This window comes from Lissotriton vulgaris, chromosome 9 (assembly GCF_964263255.1).
Source record: "Lissotriton vulgaris chromosome 9, aLisVul1.2, whole genome shotgun sequence".
Classification (NCBI taxonomy): Eukaryota; Metazoa; Chordata; class Amphibia; order Caudata; family Salamandridae; genus Lissotriton; species Lissotriton vulgaris.
The window spans coordinates 297,725,738-297,747,438 of NC_141697.1; positions in this window are offsets into that span (position 1 = coordinate 297,725,738).

The window sequence follows — 21,701 nt, forward strand, 5'->3', positions numbered from 1 at the left end:
GCCCTTACGCCTGGCCCCCTTCACATGCAATCGTCTGGCCCTCCTACTGTGCAATCGTCTAGCCCCCCACCAGCGTGCGATCATCTGATGTTCTCTCACACAGTAGTTTGGGGAGCACTTTGCCTGGTGGGATGCATAACACAGGCAACAGGGTGGATATGTCTGATCGTGATTCTATGTGTTTATATCTCCCATCTGAGGTTACACCATTTGTTGTAGTTTTGACCAATGTCCCTAAATTGGAGGCTGGTTCTACGGAAGATTGTAAACAACTCAGAAATAATGGCATCGATTGGATTCATGGTCAGCTGGGATCCACATGGATGTATGACGTTACAATGCATACTTTTACAACGCATACCTTTACAACGCATTTTTTACAACGCAACATCCATTGCAACGCATTCCATTACAACGCATGCCATTACAACGAATTTATAAAAACTACCTTTACAACGCATTCCATTACAACGCATACTACCTTTACAACGCATACCATTACATTGCATGTATGGTAAGTATTGGATAGTGTAGGGGTACAAATTACTATTATAACTCCAGGGGGTGCAACAGTAGGGTAAGTGTTGGATAGTGTAGGGGTAAAAATTACTATTCTAACTATAGGGGGTGCAACAGTAGGGTAAGTGTTGGATAGTGTAAGGGTACTATGCATTGTGATGGTATGCATTGTAATGGTATGGCTTGTAATGACTGAATTGTAATGACATGCGTTGTAATGGTATGCGTTGTAGTGTCATGCGTTGTAATGGTTGCGTTGTAATGGCATGCGATGTAATGGATCTTGCGTTGTAAACGTTTTTTCGTTGTAATGGTAGTGCGTTGTAAAAGTTGTGTTGTAAAGGTTGTTTCCCATCCACATTGTATTCATTTAATCATATCAACATGGTCAGATGTGTTTCTTGATCGAAAAAGGATTCGAAAATCTTGGCCGGAGACTGCATAATCATTAACTTCAAAATCGCGAAATGTGGAAGGAAAACGTTTAGGGCATTGACGATGCAACGTAGCACTGACACAGGCATTATCTCTGGATTACTTTGATTATCATCTTTATTTGTATGCCAGACTTCATCATACAGTTCATTACTTCTCTTAACACTGATACTTCTTTTTGTCTGTCTAGCTGAACTCCGAAGAGGCAGGTTTAATGTACCATCTTCAAACTCCTTTGAACCTTTGAGTGCCTTGAATGCCACTGACTCTCTCCTTCAACCAAAACCTTTTGAACTTCAGGGATTATCTCCTTTAGAGAACAGGACACACTCTAACAATACCCCGATACGCTTGGCATTCTTTTTTGGAATATTGCTGGCCTCGCGGGTCCTAGAAATGACCCTTCCTGCTTGTCCTTACTAAGTTTGAAGACCATTTGTATGCAGGAGACCTGGGAAGTTTGCCATGGCTTTTTACTTGATGGCTGTAGCAGCTTCTTTGTGCCTGCACGGAGTCTCAGTCAGGAAAGGCCAAGGGTGTACCTTTGGCGCTAGTTTCTTTCACCCTTAACTGCAAAATTGAACAGTTAGATATTGGCACCCCTAACTTGTTAGTTTTGGACTTTCCTTTTCGTGTTCATACAGGCTGCTTTTTATTAATTTTTATAATGTCAATAGCTCCCAGTCTACTGCTGATAATGTCAGTAAACTTAGATCACTGTTTGATAAATGTTTTTATTCTGCCAGTGCTTTCACCCCTGTGGTTTTGATAGATGATTTTAATCTGCTTCTTTGTGATGGCTGTAGGCTTACCAGTCGGACTCTGTCAAGAGTCTAACTCATGGGCAGTTAACCCCACATGAACAGGGATCGTGACTCTTTTCATTGTAATTTGTTTAGCCTTTGCTCAGATGCCTTTATTTCATGCCTCGACCCCCAGTGCACAGACAAGACCCTTCTTAATTCATTTGACATCATAGGATGGCACGTGGCGGTCCTTTCTTACTTCTTCTTGACCTCTTTCACCTTTCTATGTTAAAGGGTTTGATCATTCTTGCACCAGGGCTCACGGTGACCTACTGACGGCTCGCAAGGAAAAGCACTTGGAGTTGCCCTCCCTCATGATTAGGGGATGTGTCAGTAATAGACCTGGCCTGAGTATTTCAATTTTAAGCCCTAATGTGCTCAGGGGTGACTGTCCATCAGTAACACTAGTCATACAGAGTGGGACAGGGTCAGCAACTCTTACTGATCTCCATCCACATGAATGGACTGCCGCTTTCTCCTATTGGCTAAACCAAGAGAGGATGATGCCCCACCACATTTTTGGTGAAGTAGAGGTGGCAGCGTAATTTTCTTTTTTTCGCTGCGCCAACTCATGATGGCATGTGGTGGGAGAGTGCAGAGCTGCATGTTCAGCCACAATGGGTCTCCCACACCCAGCAGCAAGTAATGCACCAGTGGGCCAGCATCATCAAACACAAGCAGGACCTGCTTGAAAAGCTCAGAGTGGGAGTAGTGGAGCTAGGTAAGTGAGGGTTTGTAAAATTTGTTTTAATAATATATATTTGATATATTTATTACTTTTCAGGCATCATTACATCACAGGTAAGGTAGATATAGATAGATAGATAGATAGACAGATAGATAGATAGATAGATAGATAGATAGATAGATAGATAGATAGATAGATAGATAGATAGATAGATAGATAGATAGATAGATAGATAGAATCGTACTGTGCTGCTTTAAAGAAGGCACACTGTATTTTTAAGAGACTGGTGTGGTCATATACAAGCTCCAATGTAAGCCAACACCCTTGGATTTAAAGGACCCTCACCTGATGAACCCTTCAGGTTACACCGGCATTGAGATAGGCAATCAGCCAAAACGCGTCTGCCAATTGTTTCAAGAACTGCACACGAATATCATTGTACTTACGTCCATGGTGGTGTAATAAGACTCAGTCTTTTCACCCTAGTGTTGTGTCACCATGCCTGTCCTGACTTCGCTCCAAGGTCAGGCATGGCTGTAGGAGGAAGGGGAGAAGCCGCGGGTTGAAGCGGCAGTTCGCGCCTGAAGGCAGATAATAAAGATGTGTCACCCAGGCCGACAGTGTCTGTGTATTCCTTGGGCATAGGTACACGAATCTGGCAACGAGGGTGGGATGCAGAGTCACCCCCTCTATCTCCCACAAGATCAGAGGAAGCGCGCACTGCCGCAAACAAGAGAGGAGTGCCCAAGCCAACAAAAAAGAGCGCGAGCAATGGACAGCTCGCATATTCCGCCTGTGATCAAGGAGATGCACCTGAGGGCCTAAATTCAAGACAGGACCACAACCCCATTAAGAGACGGTACGCAAAATATGGGTAAGCTCAATGAAAATGCCCCTGTGAGAATTGTAGTATGCCTGCATGACTCCCCTTTGGTGGCCATTTTAAAGTTAGGCACACTGCATTGGCCAAGCTTAGTTCTGACACGGCAGTCATTTTAAAGTCACGTGACACACGGATGCCTCTGAATCTTACTGGAGCCACATTGTGCCCCACCATGTCGGACCCTGACTCTTCGCTGCAAGCTGTGCCTGGCACAGCACATAATGCCCCACCGCCTGGACTGATACCCATAGGAGCATCATACCTGTGCCCTCCTGAACCACCACCACTGACGTCTGGTAGCAGCATGGGCCCTGTGTGGAAGAGTTGGCTTGAGGACTTTGAGGACTTCATGAAGGGGTCTCAAGTTTGTGACTGCAACCAACAACTCATAGCCTTACCTAATCTTGTAGGTAAAGACATTGGACAAATAATTAAAGACCTACCACTGGCTAATGCTGCGTCATATGAGAGCGTGAGAGAAGCGTTGAATAAGAAGTTCCTTCCCAAGCAGGAACCTAGATTACGAGTGCTACACATTCAACCTTACATCTCAGGAGCAAGATAAACCCATGGGCGATTTTATCTCCCGTCTCAAGCGTCTAGCTCGCCATTGTGAATTCGACAACTTCAACACAGAAGAAGCGTTCGTCTACGTATCATTGACGGATGTCAATCTGAATCACTGTGCCTCTGACGACTGAAGAAGCACTACACTCTAGACGAAATAGAAGAACTCACTCGCATCAACAACCAAGCAGAAGAGCATGCAAAGCAAATGGAGGCCAGTAAAACTGAGAAAAAAGAACAAGCTCTTCGCATACAATCTGACACAGAACCGAGGCACCATCCAGACCCTCATACCGTGGGAAGATTTGCAAGATCACCTCGTAGAAAGTCACCCCACTGATGGACAAAGAACAGTAACTCCCAGAGACACCTTCCACAGTGTTAACGGTGTGGCCAAAATTACCCTCAAACGGGTCAATGTCCACCCATTGGCCAACAATGCCACCGATGTGGAATAGACAACCACTTCGAAGCCGTTTGTCGAGCCCGGCGCACAGAATCGAGACGGATCAAGAAAAACGCAGGATCACGCCACAACGTAAGGGACGTACAAAGATGGAGAGACCACTCGACAAGCTCATCAAGATCCAGTGCACAGTCACACAGATCATACGGATCCCAAAGTTCAACGTCCAGAGAGTCATCTTCCCTTATGTTATGTTATTTATTTTTTGATTTATAGCGTTCACGGATACTCACGAGTGTCCTTGCGCGATACCAGCAAAAGGGGAAAAGTGTTTATTTAAGTGAATAGATGTGTTTTCAAATGTTTCTTAAATATCACCGGGTCCTGAATATTACGTAGGACAAGGGGAAGGGCATTCCAGGCAGCAGCCGCCTTGTCAGTGAGTTACCTCCAAGCCTCTGGTATTTGAATCGTGGAACCTGCGGAAAGCAGAGGAACGTGGAGCGCAGCTGTCTAGATGGAACATAAAAAGAAATACTTTTTTGAGGATATAGTGGTCCAAGCCCATGCAGCGCTCTGTGAGCCACAACCAATGATTTTTACTTAATCCATTCTGCAACAGGGAGCCAATGCACACTGCTCCTGGTAGAGATACCCAAAAGTAGTCTGGCTGCCGCTTTTTGGGCAACCTGCAGCTTGTTCAGCAGGTAAACTGGCATGCCAATGTAAAGTGCATTGGCATAGTCCAACTGGGACAAAATGAGTCCACAGGTCACAGTTTCTCTCGCTGCCTGGGGTAGAAGAGGGAAAAACTTCCTCAGAGTTTTGAGGAGACCAAAACAGTTACCGGCCAACTTCCTAATATGGTATGAGAAAGACAAGCTCTCATCAAACCATACCCCAAATTCTTGACAGGTTTCTCTAGAGAGGTTGGCACCGGGGGCTCAGAGGGCCAAAGAGATTCTCGGAAATTAGGAGAAGATTTCCCAAAGAGGAGGATTTCGGACTTCTCCTCATTGCACTTTAGCTGTGCAGCTGCTAAACATTTAAAAGTGGATGAGAGGCAGTGATGCACCAAAGACACTGACTCATCGTTATTGTCCCAAGTAAATAGCAGCTAGGTATCGTCAGCGTAGGCCATCACCTTGGCTCCGAAGCTCTCTGTCAAGTAGACTAAGGGTGTAACATAAATATTAAAAAGAAGGGGGCTAAGACAAGACCCCTAGGGCACCCTGTGGACACAAACTGTGTAGAGGAGGAGCACATGGGCATCCAGATCGGTTGGGCCCGGTCTTCTCAGAAGGATCTGAACCAGTTCCAGGCAGTGCCCAAAACACCTATCTCGGCGAGTCGTGAGAGGAGAAGAGAGTGCGGGACCGTGTCAAATGCTGCTGAGAGGTCCAACAGGATAAGTGCTCCCCTCCCGCAGGCATCCAGACACTCCCAAATGGCCTCCAAGATCTCCACCAAGACCGACTCAGTGCTATGGGCAGCCCGGAACCTTGATTGTGCAGGGTGCAAAATACCCTCCCTCTTAATGAACTCAGTGAGTTGATTATTGACAACCTTCTCACACACTTTAGCCACCCTCGGCACAAGGGAAATAGGTCGATAGTTTCCAGGATTGAGGGGATCAAGTGATGGTTTTTTATAAGTGGCAAAATCCTGGCCTGCTTCCAGGCCGCTGGAACACTGGCTGTCTGGAGAGATAAATTACCAATGCTATTTACCTCTGCGTTGATAGTTTCTGCTGCTGCAGCAAGCAGTCTAGTGGGACAAGGATCAGAGGGTGAGCCAGATTTTAAGCTCCTAATAATTTTGAGAGAGACCTGCAGATCCACTGTCTTAAACACATCCAGGCAGTGTTCAGCCCTGGGAGTTAGAGGCAGGACAGATACCACAGTCTCATTATCACAGTGTGAAAAGCCCACTTGAATAGTGTGTATCTTATCCAGGAAGAAATTTGATAAAGTATTGCACTAGGTGTCAGAGGGTAATAACATACTAGCTTGAGCAGAGGGAGACGTGAAGCTCTGAACAATCGAAAACATTAGCGGTTGTGGAGGAATATCCTCACTGATGATATTGTCAGTTAAAAGAATAGGCCAGTTTTTCTTAAGCATTCTTTTTAGGTGATTTGCCTCTGCTAAGGGGTTACCATCCGGAACTTCCCTTTATCATTTCTTGTTTTGTCCTTATTTCTAGTAGCTGAGTCCTCCGTGTGTTTCTCACTTTTTGTAGTGTTTCTGCCAGGACTACAGAATCATAGCCCCTTACTTTGAATCTAGCTATACTTGCTGCTGCATCCTTCTCAAACTCCCCCTCCTTGGAACAGATTCTTCTTAACCTAAGTAATTCCCGATAGGGAATACTTTGAACGAGTTTTGGTGGATGACTGCTGCTAGCAAACAATATAGAATTACCCGCCGTAGGTTTGAAGAATAGAGTGGACTGCAAGGTTCCCTCCTCAATATATATCCTCTGGTCCAGGTAGTCCACTGCTACTGGACTCACTGTACCCGAGAATCTAAGATTTAATTCATTCCTATTGAGGAGTCGATGTGCTGAATCTACGGTTTCCTGCCAGATGATAAACAGGTCATCGATATATCAATAGCACTCAATAACCTGACCCCTGGCAGTCTCACATTGGTAGGTCATCACATTGGTAGGTCCTGGGCACCCGCTCCTCTCACCAGCAACAAACAAGTTTGCATAGCTCGGGGCAAAACAGGTACCCATCGCCGTACCAGTGAGCTGTCTGTAATGTTGTTCCTCAAATAGAAAGATGTTATGTGTCAGGCAAAATTCAATAAATTCAACAAGCATGGCATTGTGTTGTGAGAAGCGCAATTGGCGTTTCCTCAATTAAATGTCACTGCTTTGACTCCATCCTCATGTGCTATGCAGGTATAGAGACTAGTGATATCAAGGACCAGATAGTAGATAACTAGAATCCCATTTTACACGCATGAGTCTATTAAAAAGATCCTTTGTGTCCCTGATATAGGAGTCCAATTGCACCACGCACTGAAACAAAAAGTGATCTACAAACATTGATAATTGTTCAGTCAGTCCATTCAAAGAAGAAACAATCAGTGATGTCATTTGAGATGTCAGCAGTGATGTCATGAGTGATGTCACCTACCATGTCATGAGTGATGTAATATGTGACGTCATCAGCAGTGCATTGAGGGCGTGCAAGTTATCGTTAGCTTACCTAACTATAACGGGGGAATTTCAATGGTTTTGTGTGAGTGAAATGTCCAGCTAACAATAGCATGTGTGAAACCTATGTTTTTTTCAGTGAATTTCTAAGGTTTTTTAAATGCTAATTCCTAACCATAACGTGGCTGAAACCTATGGTTTTTTCAGTGAATTTTTAAGGTTTTTTAAATGCTAATTCCTAACTATAACGTGGCTTAAAAACCTATGGTTTTTTCAGTGAATTTCAAAGGTTTTGTAAATGATAATTTCTAAATGTATTAATTGTTAAAAAAAATTATACTGATTTACTACATTGTTTTAAACTATTTATTTTTAGATATTTTATTTTTTTAAATACATTACATATTTTTAATTTTAATTGATTTTTTTTAAAAAAAACATTGAAATTGTAATATTTGCTTTTTTAATTTTATATATTTTTTTATTTATATATATTTTATATAGCAGGCAATGATATCCTATGGAAGGAAATTCAAGTTACTGGTAAGTACGGTTAAAACTACTTTTCAAGATCAGTACTGGGCTGAAAGATGCAGCACTGAGGTCTCTCCTGATAACAGGTGAGTAAATCGGAATTCGTAGTTCGGCTGATTTTAGAGGAATATTTTAAAGTTCCAAAACTCCACACTTATAAGAATTCCCAAGGAAACCAGTCAATGTTAGCCTACAGGAAGGAAATTCACGTTACTGTAGGCATGGTTAGAATTACTTTTCAGGATCAGTAGTGGGCTGAAAGATGCAGCACTGAGGTCTCTTCTGATAACAGGTGAGTAAATCGGAATTCATAGTGCATCCAGTAAGTGCCACAGAGCTGCGTAGCAGAAATATGTAAAAAGGGGCATGGCCTGCACCACCTCCTCTCTGCAACGCAGTGCATTGGCGCTTCCTAGAAGAACCTGGTGGGCTACTTAGCCCCCATGGTCCCTCAGGTTTGAAGTGGATTTTTTCCCCCAACTTAAAGCGTGGCACAGGGCGTGTTTGCACACATCACATCAGGCCCCTCCCCTCCCTTCACCACTGTGTAAACGCGCCCTGTCAGCGGTTCTAAGTTGAGAGATTAAGTCCCCTTCAATCCTAAGGGTCCCCAGGGTCAAACTAGCCCACTAGGTACCTCCAGTAAGCACCACAGAGCAGCGTTGCAGCGAGGTGTAAAAAGGGGAGTGCCCTCTAAACAACTGTCTGCAATGCAGCTCCCTGACGCATACTGGAGATACCTGTTGGCCTATTTGGCCCTCAGGGACCCTCAGTATTGAAAGAGAATTAATTTCCCAACTTAAAACGCGCCACAGGGTTCATTTGCACAGTGGTGAAGGAAGGAGGCGGGGCCTATGGAGTATGTCTGCAAGCACACCCTGTGGTGCGTTTTAAGTTAAAGAATTATTTCCTCCTCAATCCTGTGGGTCCCTGGGGGATAACTAGCCCACCAGGTACCTCCAGTATGCGCCAGGAGGCTGCGTTGCAGAGAGGTGTTCAGAGGCCACGCCCCTTTTCACAACACTCTGCAACATAGCTCCATGGCGCTCACTAGAGGTACCTGGTGGGCTAGTTGGACCCCAGGGACCCTCAGTATTTACAAGGAATTAATTGCCCAACTTAAACCGCACCACATTGCGTGTTTGCACACATGTGAACTCAGGCCCGCCTCCTCCCTTCACTACTGCGCAAAAGCACCTGTAGCGCATTTTAAGTTGGGGAATTAAGTCCCTTTGAATCCTGGGGGTCCCTGAGGTCTAACTAGCCCACCAGGTAAGTGCCACAAGGCTGCATTGCAGAGAGGTGTAAAAAGGGGCGTGGCCTCAGAACACCTCTCTCCAATGCAGCCCCCTGGCGCATACTGGAGGTTCCTGGAGGGCTAGTTGGCCCCCAGGGACCTCCAGCATTCAAGGGGAATTCTTTCCCCCTCTGCAAACACGCCAGGGGGCACATTTTCAGAGTGGTGCAATAAGGGGGCGTGGCCCCCGGCGCGATGCCGGTCTTTTTTTTTTAAGAAGGGGGGCTTTTTTGGGCCTGGTGACCCCATCCCCCAGGGCCTGCCCCCTAATTCGTTTTTTTAAATAAAAAAGTAAGGAAGGAGGCCGCGTGCCCCCCCCTCCAGAGGCCATTATCGGCCCCAGTGACCCCATCCCGCGGGGCAAGGCCTTTTTTTTATTGTATTTTTATGGGAGGGGGCTGCCTTGCCCCCCTCCATAGGCCATTTATAGCCCCGGAGACCCCATCCCCGGGGCCAGCCTTTTTTTTATGGGGGCGAGGGGGGCCACGTGGCCCCCTCCCGGGCCACTTGTAGCCTCGGGGATCCCATCCCCCAGGGCTGTCCCTCTCCGTTGGGGACCATGGGGGGTCCCCAATCCCCCCACAGTCCCAGACGGCTTCCTGCGTCCTGCAGGAGCCAGCATTGCTTTTCCACATGGGGAGCAGCTAACATGCTGCTCCCCATATGGAAAAACAATCAGCTTTGCTTCATTGAAGCGAAATCAGGTTTCCCTGTTCCCGCTTCAATGAAACAAAGCAGTTTGCTATGGGCGGGTCGGAGCCGCGAGGCTCCCGCCCTCCCATAGCAAACTACAGTGTTCCGGGGGTGGGTACACCGGGATATTGCAGGAGCCGGCCCTGGGGGGTGGTGGTCCCCAGGGCCCTCAAGGGCTCAAGGAGGGGGGCCTCGTGGTCCCCCTCCCATCTTTTTTAAAGCCCCGGGAGGTGGTGGTCCCCGGGGCTGGGGAGTCTTTTATGGACCCCCCAATTTAAATTTTTAAAGCCCTGAGAAAGTGGCGGTCCCTGGGGCGTGTGGGGGGTTCAAGCCCCCCCACACAGGATTTATATAAAAAAAACAAGCCCCAGGGGGTGGCGGTCCCCGGGTCTGCGGAGGGCAGTGTGCCCCACCCGCAATTTCAATTTAGTAGAGCCCCGGGGGAAGGGGGTCACCGGTGCTGCAGGGGGCCGTGTGCCCCCCGCTATTATACATACTTTGCCCCAGGGGGTGGCGGTCCCGGGGGCAGTGTGGGGAGGGTTGGGCCCCCCACACTTTATTTTTTACAAAGCCCCCTGGATTTGCCCCCCCTGGGGGCTAATTAGCATTAAAGTTGGGGAGCCCGCACTTCTTTTTTTTGGAGCGGCAGGATCCGCGTACCCAGTGCGCATCCAGCGATTTAAATTTTTTTAAAAATGGGGCCTTGGGGTCCTTTTGGGACCCCCTGAGGAGGCCTAGGGGGTCAGGGTGTTTCTACCCTGTCCCCTTTGCGTTTTTTGCGCACTTGTTTTTCAGTTTTTTTGTCCCTCGGTTCTACCGAGACACAAGATGGCTGCCAACACTTCCTGGTTTGGGGTGTTGACAGACAATTGACAGCCAATTAGCATGCAGCTCGTGCTCATAAGGGTACGCGCATGAACCTCGGAGGATACGCGTGCCCTAATTCGTCCATAGATATATCTATGATTTTACTTTTGATTTTCTCAGAAACTACTGCATGGATTTACACTGTTTATTAAAAAGCGTAATCTGTCAACCAAACTCCACCTTTTTGCCAAATTTGGTGTAATTCTGTTCAGCATTTTGGGCTGTAGCCGTGTCTAAAGGTCCCTGTGGAAAATTGCATGGGAAAAACACATTTTTCTCGGCCCCCGCTTGACGAATCACCCCGAAACTTTCAGGATAGGAGCGGACTAGAGCGCCCCATCTTCTTGGAGAATTTTGCTAAGATTTGTCGACCAGCGCCAAAGTTATTTCAAATAGAATGTTGCAGATTTCCTGTGAAAACTAGGTCCTGACTATAACTACCTACTGGCGACCGCCAGTAGGTAATATATGTATGTGTATATATATATATATATATATATATAAAACCATAGGTTAAAAATGACGTTATAGTTAGGTGTGTGTGGTAAACATTGGGGTTACCTTATCACATTTTATAATTGTAATTTCCAAATGGGAACAGGCACCCGCTTCATGTTTCGTGTCTCTGAGATTGGAATTTAAAATCCTAACTTATGGTGAAGTCAGATTTTACATGACAATTAAAAAAACACCACTTATAGAAAGTTGGACTGCACTCTGCTGGACTACTCCCTTGCTGTATTACTTCTTTTCTTTGCTGACTTGATGTCTGCTGACCTCCTGCCTGAGCGAGAAAGACTGGACCGACATCCCTTGAACTCAGAACACCAGAGTGACTCCAAGGGCTAGTTGGCTGGCCTACTGACTTGAGCTTCAGGGACCAAAGGATCTAACAACCTTGCACCTGCACCTGGATGCTATCATCTGTGAGTCTACCCTGCAAGGTATTGACCCCTGGGAGTGGGCCTGGGGTTCTCGGCCAGACTTTCTGAAGCCAGCGGTACCAATGCATCTCCTCAGATGCATGTGGAACCGCAAGCACAACCGGCTGCTGCTGTGTGGATTGGAACTTCCGAAAAGACCTGCATTGCATTGCAGCCCGTTGCTGCATCAAAGCCCCTGCTGTGTGACGCATCCTAGGCACAGGCCCTTACATCGCTTTTTGTAGCCTCAATGATGCCACTTGACTCCACATAGCAGCTTCGCAGCTCATTGGAACCGACATATCACCCCAACTGCACAGGACATACCTAAATCAGAACTTTGATGGGATCCACAACTATGATGCAACAGTACCTTGCGTTGCAGCCTTGCCGCCTTTGAGAACCAACTCATCATTCGATTCCACTGCACATCTTCAATGTGGATCCACGCAAACCAGTATAGAATATACTTTGTTCAGCAGACCTAACTGGGTCCCTGTAGCCGGTCGATGCTTCTTCGTGGCCAGCCTGAACTTGTGACTTTGTCTAGACCCGGTGCACCAAATATCCATTGTGGGCGCTTTAGTCATTTTGATACTATTTTAATGAAAATCTTTAAAATTGAATATCTCCAGTTCTAATGATTGGATTCTTGGCATTTTGGTCTTGCTTTATTTGTTAGAAATTGCTCTACTTTGTGTCCTCCTTTGGTGGTCTGTTTCACTGTGTTACTGTTTGAAGTGTTGCACAAATACTTAACACATTGCCTCTAAGGTTAAGCCTGCCTGTTCTGTGCCACGCTACCCAAGGGCTGAGCAAAGGTTAATTTAGGGTTTGCTTGTGCTGTCACCCTTAGATAAAATGCAGTTGCTGCTTGAGATGAGATTAACCCTCCTCAGCCGATAACCTCATTTCTTTTACCGGTGTTCAGCAGTGAGGATTTGGACTTGTGTTTGTGCTGTGCCTTACAGTATTTTTGTGTTACACTACAACCCAAATAAATAATCTAAACCAATTCAACTTTAATCTCAACCAGTTGGCCATTTTTATTTTTCTAAATGTTCTGTCTGACTTTTGTGCCTAAATTCACCTCTACAAGTATGGTATTTGAGCTGGAAAACATGGAGTCCTACATTGTGACCTATCTCAAGGCGTTATCTTAGGAGAGAGACATCCAGCCTATAGCACCACCAGGAAAGTGGAACCGCAAAAGAGGCTGAAGGCCTGGGCAAAAGTCTACCAGTCACTAGCTACAACAGGTGAAGGAGATGTTGATATGGGCAGACAAGTGGAGGGTTTGGATCTCAGTCTTGAGAGGCAGCAGCCTGCTGAGGGTGATGACTTGACCCCTCAGTTGGAGCTCCCTGCCAAATCAGAGAACAGTGATCTTCCCGCAGTCTGTCTGTAAGGATGAGGCGGAGTCAGGAACTGCAGTTTGGATGTTTATTCAGGAGAAGAGAGCCGTCCAGCATGAAGGGGAGACAGGGCAGCTGCAACTGCCAAACAGGGAACATTGGAGGAGAATGCACAGTACATGAAGAACCCACTGGTGACATCATGGAGTTCCAACAAGTATTGCATAATACAGATCACCACACACCTCCCCCCTTTCTAAAAAAAACCAATATGGAACTACAATGAATAGTGAATCATACATAGTCACGAAATCTGTTGGGTCTAACAATCAACCTTGAGCTTTTCCTTAAACTATTGTCAACTTGGACATTGGGGGTAGGAACAGTTGCACGAGAAGCACGAGAGGGATCTCTGGCAACGCGAGAAGTGCTCCACCAATTACCATTTGACAATTTGACAGCATTTTTGCGAACTTCCACAACTTGTTGGGAATCAAGAAACTTGGAAAGACCTTTTTTAACAGTGACAGGATTCTTAATCCTGACCCAATCACCAGCATGAATACTGTGAAAAGACCTCTTACCATGTTCCACGTCACAAGGCGGAGAACTGGAAGATTTTTTGTTGGCACAATCCCATGCCACTTCCAAATCACAACCTTTGTGGAGACTTTTGACCATCCAAAAGGGAAAAGCTTGAGAAGAGGCTTTCCTTCCTCTCATCAATTCAAAAGGGGAAAAGCCTGTAGCAACATGTGGGGAAATTCTATAAGACCATACAAGATCTTTTACAGCCTGGAAAATACAGGTATTGGATCTGAAGGCGGCCTGCACACATTCAACAATAACTCTATTGAACCTCTCGGTTTTGCCATTGCTCTGAGGGTGATACAAAGGAGTTCTGGTATGTTTAATACAACAATTATTCAAAAAAACACTCATTTCCTTGGAGATAAACTGAACCCCATTGTCGGTTAGAATTTCTTCTGGACAACCCTCCCTCAGAAAAATTTTGGTCAGGCAATCAATAACGCTCTTAGAATTGGGAACATTGATAGGTTCAACCTCGACCCACCTAGAGAGGTGATCGACGAGGACCAAGAAATACTTGGAAGTGTTGGGAAGAACATGGAATGGACCCAGAAAGTCCGGGCCAATTTTTTGCCAAGCCCTGTTGGGTGGGGGAACAACAGAATCACAAACACCTTCCAAAATAAGGACTTTATCGCTGGTGTTACAGCGTGTGCAAAGTTTGACAGCATCCACAATTTTATTGTCCATTCTTGGCCACCAGAAATTCGATCTGACATTTCTTTTAGTAATGGTGGCACCCAGATGTCCAGAATGAGCATCAGCAATAATTTTTTCCCGGTAAACAGAGGGAGGAATACATTTATTGCCCCTAACAATTTTGCCACTTTCCAAGGAAAGTTCGGAATTGATTTTCCAATAAATCTGAAGTTCAGGAGAAAGAGATTTTTCCTTGGGCCAACCTTTCTGTATGAAAGAGACAACATCCCTAAGTACAGCATCATTCTCAACAGCATTAACCCAATCATTCTCAGCGAAAGAGATGGAAATTTGTGAAATGTTGGCCACAAAACACTCTTCAATTTCTGTTTCCCACTCATTTTCGTTAGGTTCTTGTATGGGTAACCTGGAAAGACAGTCAGCACGTTGGTTCTTGCCCCCAGGAATGTAGATAACTTTGAAGTTGTATTCTAACAGTTTAGTGGAGAGTCTAGCCAACCGTGCGGTTGTGCGCTTGACGTTTCTGCCAGAAAGAATGTCGACAAGAGGTCGATGGTCGGTTTGAAGAACAAATGGTCTGCCCCATAAGTAAGATTTAAACTTTTCAACACTCCAAGCACAGGCCAGCAGTTCCTTTTCAATAACAGAATATTTTCGCTCGACAGGGCAGAGAGTCCTGGAGGCAAACCCCACAGTAAATTCTTTACCATAGGCCAATTGTGAGAGAACAGCTCCTAGGCCATATTCACAAGCGTCAACAGTGACAAAAGTTTCTCTGTTCCCATTGAAAGGTTGAAGAGCAGGAGCTTTAGTGATGTGTTCTTTAATGAGTTGGAAACCTTTTTCACACTCATCAGACCAGCTGAAGGTGGCACCTTTTTTAAGTAAAAGTCTAAAACATTCAGTGGTCTTGGCGTAGTCTCTCATGAATTTGGAGTAGAACTCACAGAGGCCGAGAAAAGACAGAAGCTGTTCTTTGTTAGAAGGAGCAGGAGCCTCAGTGATACTCTTGACTAGACCTGGCCTGGGCTTAATACCACACTCAGAGATGGTATGACCAAGGTATTCTACCTCTCTGGTTTTGAATACGCATTTACTCTTTTGTAGAGTTACACCTCTTCTTTCCAAGATGTTGAAAACTTGGTCAATGACCAAGTTGTGTTCGTGCTCAGTTTGAGTGAAGATAAGAATGTCATCCTGGAAAACGACAACATTAGAAAGTTCCTCAAACATTTCAGACATAATACGCTGGAAAACAGCGGCGGCAGACGTCAACCCAAAGGGAAGACGACGAAATTGAAAAACTCCATCAGGAGTTACAAAAGCAGTGAGATGTCGAGAGAGCGGATGTAACTCAATCTGGTGGTATGCCGCCTTTAAATAAAGTTTGGAAAACCAAGTAGATGAGCCCACTTTAGCTATCAAATCCTCAATGCGAGAGAGGGGAAAAACATCGACCCAGATAGCTTCATTGAGACTGCGTAAATCCACACACATCCTAAGATCACCAGACCTTTTTCTGGCAAGGACAATAGGAGAAAGCCATAGTGTGGATTCTACTTTTTCAATGATTTCTTGCTCGCATAATGATTTAAGGTGTTTGGACAAATCTTCTCTAATACTGAGTGGAACGTTCCTAAGCTTGTGTTTGACTGGGGAAACACCATCTTTGACCTTGATAAAGTGTTGGAAGTTGGTGATCTTGCCCAAGCGATCTTCAAAGATTTTTCCATATTTGTGCTCCCAGAATTCACTATTGAAAATGTTGCAGACAGGGGAAGGTGCAGGAGAAGGAAGATTGCACCCTTCAATGAATACATGGTTGGGTAGACCAGGTTTGATGGTGACACCAAATTCTGCCTGATGTATAAGCCCTAGAACATTGATACCACGTTTGGCAACATAGACCTTCCCCTTAATGGATTTGCCAAAGATGGAGATTTCAGCCAAGAAATAACCTAAAAGGTTAATTCTGCTTCCTTCAAAAGCCACAGAAAGAACATCAGGAGGAAGTAGACATTTATCTTGCCAAAAATGAGAATATTTCTCATAGGAAACAATGGTGATGCGAGCACCGGTGTCCACCAGTAGTAAGATATGGTGATTGTCAATAGTGGCATCGACTTCAGGATCAGGGACAAGAAAAGTGCGGCTGATGGTGTCATTGTCTTTCACTACAACAACATATTCCTGATTGGTCACATCACATTCAGAATGTTCAGTTGAAAGCTCAAGAGGATTTGAGTCTTGAAAGGAATAATTTTCACACATGACGCTGCGCACATTACCTCTTCTACCTCTCATACAGACCCTTGAAAAATGACTATTTTTCCCACATTGAGTGCATTGTTGATTGGCAGCAGGACAATTTTTAAAATTGGAAGCATGGTAAGAGGAGCCACATCTATAACAGAAAGTACTTTGGCTGAATTGTCTATTAGGCATGAAAGGTCTTCTAAAACTGGTGTTTCCCATTCTTTTGAAATAGCCACGAGAGTCACGAGGAATGGAAATAGGAGACTTGGTGGGAAAAGGCACCTTAGTGGAAACAGCACCAGAAATGGAAGTATTGGAAAGAGAAACCTCTAATTGTTTGGAATCTTCTAAAGATGTTTCGATACTTTTGGCTATATCAATAGCCTTGTCAAGAGAAGGGTCTTTGCAGGATAAAAGTTTCCCTTGGATTTGTTTGCAGGAGCAGCGAGCAACAAGCTGGTCTCTGATAAGTTGAGAGGTGAAATTGTCAAATTCGCATTTAGACGCAAGTATTTTTAAGGCAGTAACAAAAGTATCAATGCTTTCTTCGGGTTTTTGAGCTCTAGTAAAAAATTTATAACGGTGTACAACCATATTTTTAGTTTTAACAAAATACTTGTCTAATTTAGCTATAGCTATTTCAAATTCATCGGGAGTTTCGCCAGTAGGTGGAACATAGACCGGTAGATGGTCAAAAACGTTTTGCCCCTCTACACCAAGATGATAATACATTAGACTTTTTTTTCTTTCCGCACGGTATCTAAGACCATCAATTGCCCCTAAGTAGGCCATAAAGGATCTCAACCAAAGTTTCCATTCGAGAGGAGGATCTCCAGGAGTCTGAAGAAAAGGAGCAGGAGGAGATACATTTTGCATTGTGAGATCTTCTATTTTTCCTTTGGGTTGAAAGATTTAAATACAAGAAAAAAAAAAAATGACAGAAAAAGGAGAAAAGAGAAGAAAAAAAAAATGTTGTAAATATAGCAGTTTGGATATGTAGGTCTTTTGGTAGGAGTAAAAAGCGCGCAGATCAGCGTGTGAAAAAAAATAAATATGTGCAGCAGCTGTGCACGTCAGCGTGTGGAGAAGAATGCGTGCGGCAGCTGTGCACGTCAGCGTGTAGATACTGAATACTCCGGCGTGTTGATGTAGAAAATCAGGCTGTGGTATAGGCTGTGCGCATCAGCGCGAGAATGTGGATTTGCTTCTTTGTAGAATTATTTAGCTGAGTGCTTGAGTCATGCACGTCAGCGTAGTGAAATGTTTAAAGCTGTGCGCATCAGCGTAGAGAAGTATTTAAAGTTGTGCGCATCTGCGTGGAGAAAGTATTTAAGGCTGTGCGCATCGGCGTGGAGAAATATTTAAAGCTGTGCGCATCAGCGTGCGTCGGCTGTGTGATGAGGATTGAAGTTGATGAAGAAACAGCTGACGAGGCCAAGATAATGTGAACAGGAATGAAATAGATGCGAAGCCTTTATGACGTAAAGGCTTTGAAAGCCAAGAAGAACGTCAAGATAACGTGATGACAGGCACAAACAAAAAGCGTCTTGCTGGTTGCTGCGGAAACCAATTGCGTGCTGGCGCTGGGCGTCTTGCCGGTTGCTAAGGAGACCAAAGGCGTGCTGGCGCTGAATGGAGGAGTTCCACTACGTCATCATTCTGTAGCGGAGCTCGAAGGTGGCGGAACAAGCAGCGAAGGAATACGCAGCGTTGGTGAGGAGCAGCGAAGACACAGACAGCACTTGGAAGGACTTGACACTTGACGGTGAAGGCACAGGCGAAGCAGGTAAGACGTAGCGCTAGTAGAAAGGAGAGTTGGTAGCGCGAGGCAGAATAAAATAGTTAACAGTGCGCTAGGAAGTGTGCTGTGAAAGCTTGATTGATGCGCAGAACGAGGCTAATAGTAGAAAAGAGTCTGATGGCTGCGACAGCTCTCTAAAATGAAGCGTGAGGATAATATTGAAAAAAGTACTCACAAGGAAGTAGATCGTAGGTATGGAAAATGTTCAGGAATCCAAACCGTTTTGCTTGGAATTAGTCTGTGAGTAGATCCAGCAGCTGAGGAACAGCTGACCATCCTCAGTCGCCAATGTAAGGATGAGGCGGAGTCAGGAACTGCAGTTTGGATGTTTATTCAGGAGAAGAGAGCCGTCCAGCATGAAGGAGAGACAGGGCAGCTGCAACTGCCAAACAGGGAACATTGGAGGAGAATGCACAGTACATGAAGAACCCACTGGTGACATCATGGAGTTCCAACAAGTATTGCATAATACAGATCACCACACTGTCCCCACAGGAGTTGGGGTAAAGGAGGAGGAGAGAGTTAAGGCTGGAGATTGCCAAGTTTGGGGTGGAGGAGAAGAATGTGGCTTTGGAGTATTTGGCTCATGAAAGGACACTTAAGGAGCTGGAACTGAAAGCAAAGCAGGAATATTCCAGCAGCTTTGGTGGCAGCATAATTGCGGTGTCTGAATGAGACAAAAATGTCTGCATCCCCAAGGATCTAGTGCCCAGATATGTGGTGATAAATAATATTGACAAATTGTTTTCTGCCTATGTGGTATCCCTGAGGGTTTACAAGATCCAAGAAGAGAATTGGGGGAGGAGGGGTTGTGGAAACACATGCCCACTGTGGGACGGGAGACACTCCTTACTTTAGAGGTTGGGGACCAAATGAGGTTTCCCCATGAAATTCATCTTGATTGCTAAGGTTAGACTGGCCCCTGAAAAATACCTCCAGAGGTTCAGGGACAGCCAGAAGCCTCCTAACTAGTCCTGGTTGGATTTCATGGACTACTCGAGTAAGGCACTTAATGGTTGGGTGCCGGCCAACAAAGTTAATGACAACAGTGGGTTGTACAGTCTAATTTTTAGAGAGCATATGCTCAGTATTTGTTTTCCAGAGCTGCACCATCACCTAGTAGCACTGACCCGAGGTTTGCTGAGGGGGGATCTCTGAACCACCATCAGAGTGACTAAAAAGGTATCTGAAGGAGATTCCCACAAGGTTGGTCAGGGGTCGCACCAGAAGAAAGGGGGCAACTTAAAAGTAAGGAGCTCTCATAAAGCCACCAAAACAATTCCTAAGGGAAGCATGGTTACCAGTCCCTGTCCGAATCCAATAGGACAAGATTTTTTTGACAGGCAAATGGTGAGGTTTATCCTTGCTACAAGTATGGGCACTCCAAGGGCGACTCTAAATGTCCCAAGAGGGCAGCACTTCCACTGGTGGGCAGACACCTGGGTTGGCGAGTGAAGTGCTCAGGGAGGAGTTGGTCCCAGTTACCTTGGGAAACAGACAGAGGTGACCCTAGTTTTCCTGTGGGTGAAGGAGATGGTGCCAAAAGCCCATAGGCTTGCTAATTCTGCTAAGTACAGGCAGTGGGTCACCATCAATGGGCAGTAGGTGGAGGCTCTGAGGGACAAAGGAGCCAGAAGGACTTTTGTAAGGTTTCAGCTGATGTCCTCGCAGCTGGTTCTCCCTAACACATTCCACCAAGTCATAGTCGCACACAACAGAGAGAGTCCTCTACCGGTGGCTTTGGCTCCGTTTGAGTAGGGGGGTGTCTCCAGTTCTCTAAAAGTTGCAGGGAGCCCTGCCATGCCTGTGGATTGTCTGTTAGGCAACAGCCTGGATCATACTATCTGGAGGGGACAGTGCTCAGGTCCCACTTGGTAATGTTGGGATTGCATTAATGGATCTGTATGACCTTGAGATACATGGCTACCCAGGAAGTGAGTCATGGGGAACTGGAGCCTGAAACAATGATCCAGGCAGCTGCCAAGAGGTGTGGGTGCAAGGGATGCGAAAAAAAAGCCTCTGAAGTTCCCCTGGTCCAGGTTGATGGGGCGCTGGAGGAGGATGATAAGAGTCAACCAGAGAGGGCATTGCCACCCTGTGAGGCCTGCCTGAGCATGCTGGTGGGCAAGTTGAGGTTGGGCTCATCTGGGGGTAATTCTGCAAAATGCAGAAAAAGTGGCCCACTCAGGAGGGCCCGAGGCAGCAAGCTGAGGCCCAGGTAGCAGGTGACACCTCTAGAGATCACCTGATCTATTGGGAGAATTACTTCCTATATAGTCATCTTAAGGTATCTGGACCTGGGGCAACCCGTGTCCTGGTGGTCCCCCGGTGTTAAAGGGCCTTCCTACTTCATTTTGCTCATGACTTAACCCTGGAAGGACATCTGGGGCAAGACAAGACCCTCTCCAGACCTGAAATGGCCTCGGATGCATTCTGTGCGTTACTGCCCACCTGCCAGGCCAGTGGAAATTCAGTAAAAAAGTTCAGGGCCCCTCTGAGCCCTCTACCTTTCATTGCACTCCATTTGAGAAGGTAAACATCAAAATTGTAGGACCCTTGGACCCCAGGGCAGCTTTAGTCAACACGTTTATCCTGTTCTTATTGGACCACACCACTCACTTGCCAGAGGCCATCTCTCTGAGAACAGTGACTGAACCTGCAGTGGCCAGGGCCCTGATAGGTATTTGTACCCGTGAGAGTTCTCCAAAAGGTTAGTGTCTAACAGAGGCACAAACTTCATGTCAGCATAAGTTAAGTGCACATGGGATGACTGTGGAGGAACATCTAAGTTCTCCACACCTTATCAACCCCAAGCCAATGGTCTTCTGGAGAGATCCAACAAGAATCTGAAGGGCATGATACTGTGACTATCTGAACCCATGTGGCATAAGTGGGACTTTCTCCATCCATGTCTTTGCCTACAGGGAGGTGCCACAGAAGGGGGTTTGATTTAGCTCCTTAGGACTCCTCTATGGCCATCCTGTTAGGGGACCTCTTATTCTCTTAAGAGAGAGGTGAGAGCAAGCTCCCAAGAAACCTCCTCAGGATGTGGTCAAATACATGCTGGCCCTCATCAGCCAGATGCTCCACTTCTTGAAGAAGGAGAAAAGCAACTTTGAGGCCAGTCAAGAAGTTATGAAACTCTGTTATGACCAGAAGGCTTCTCTGGTAGTGTTTCGACCTGGCTAGAAAGTGTAGGTAATAGAGCCACTGGAGCCCAGCGCTCTCCAGGATCGCTATATATGCCCATAT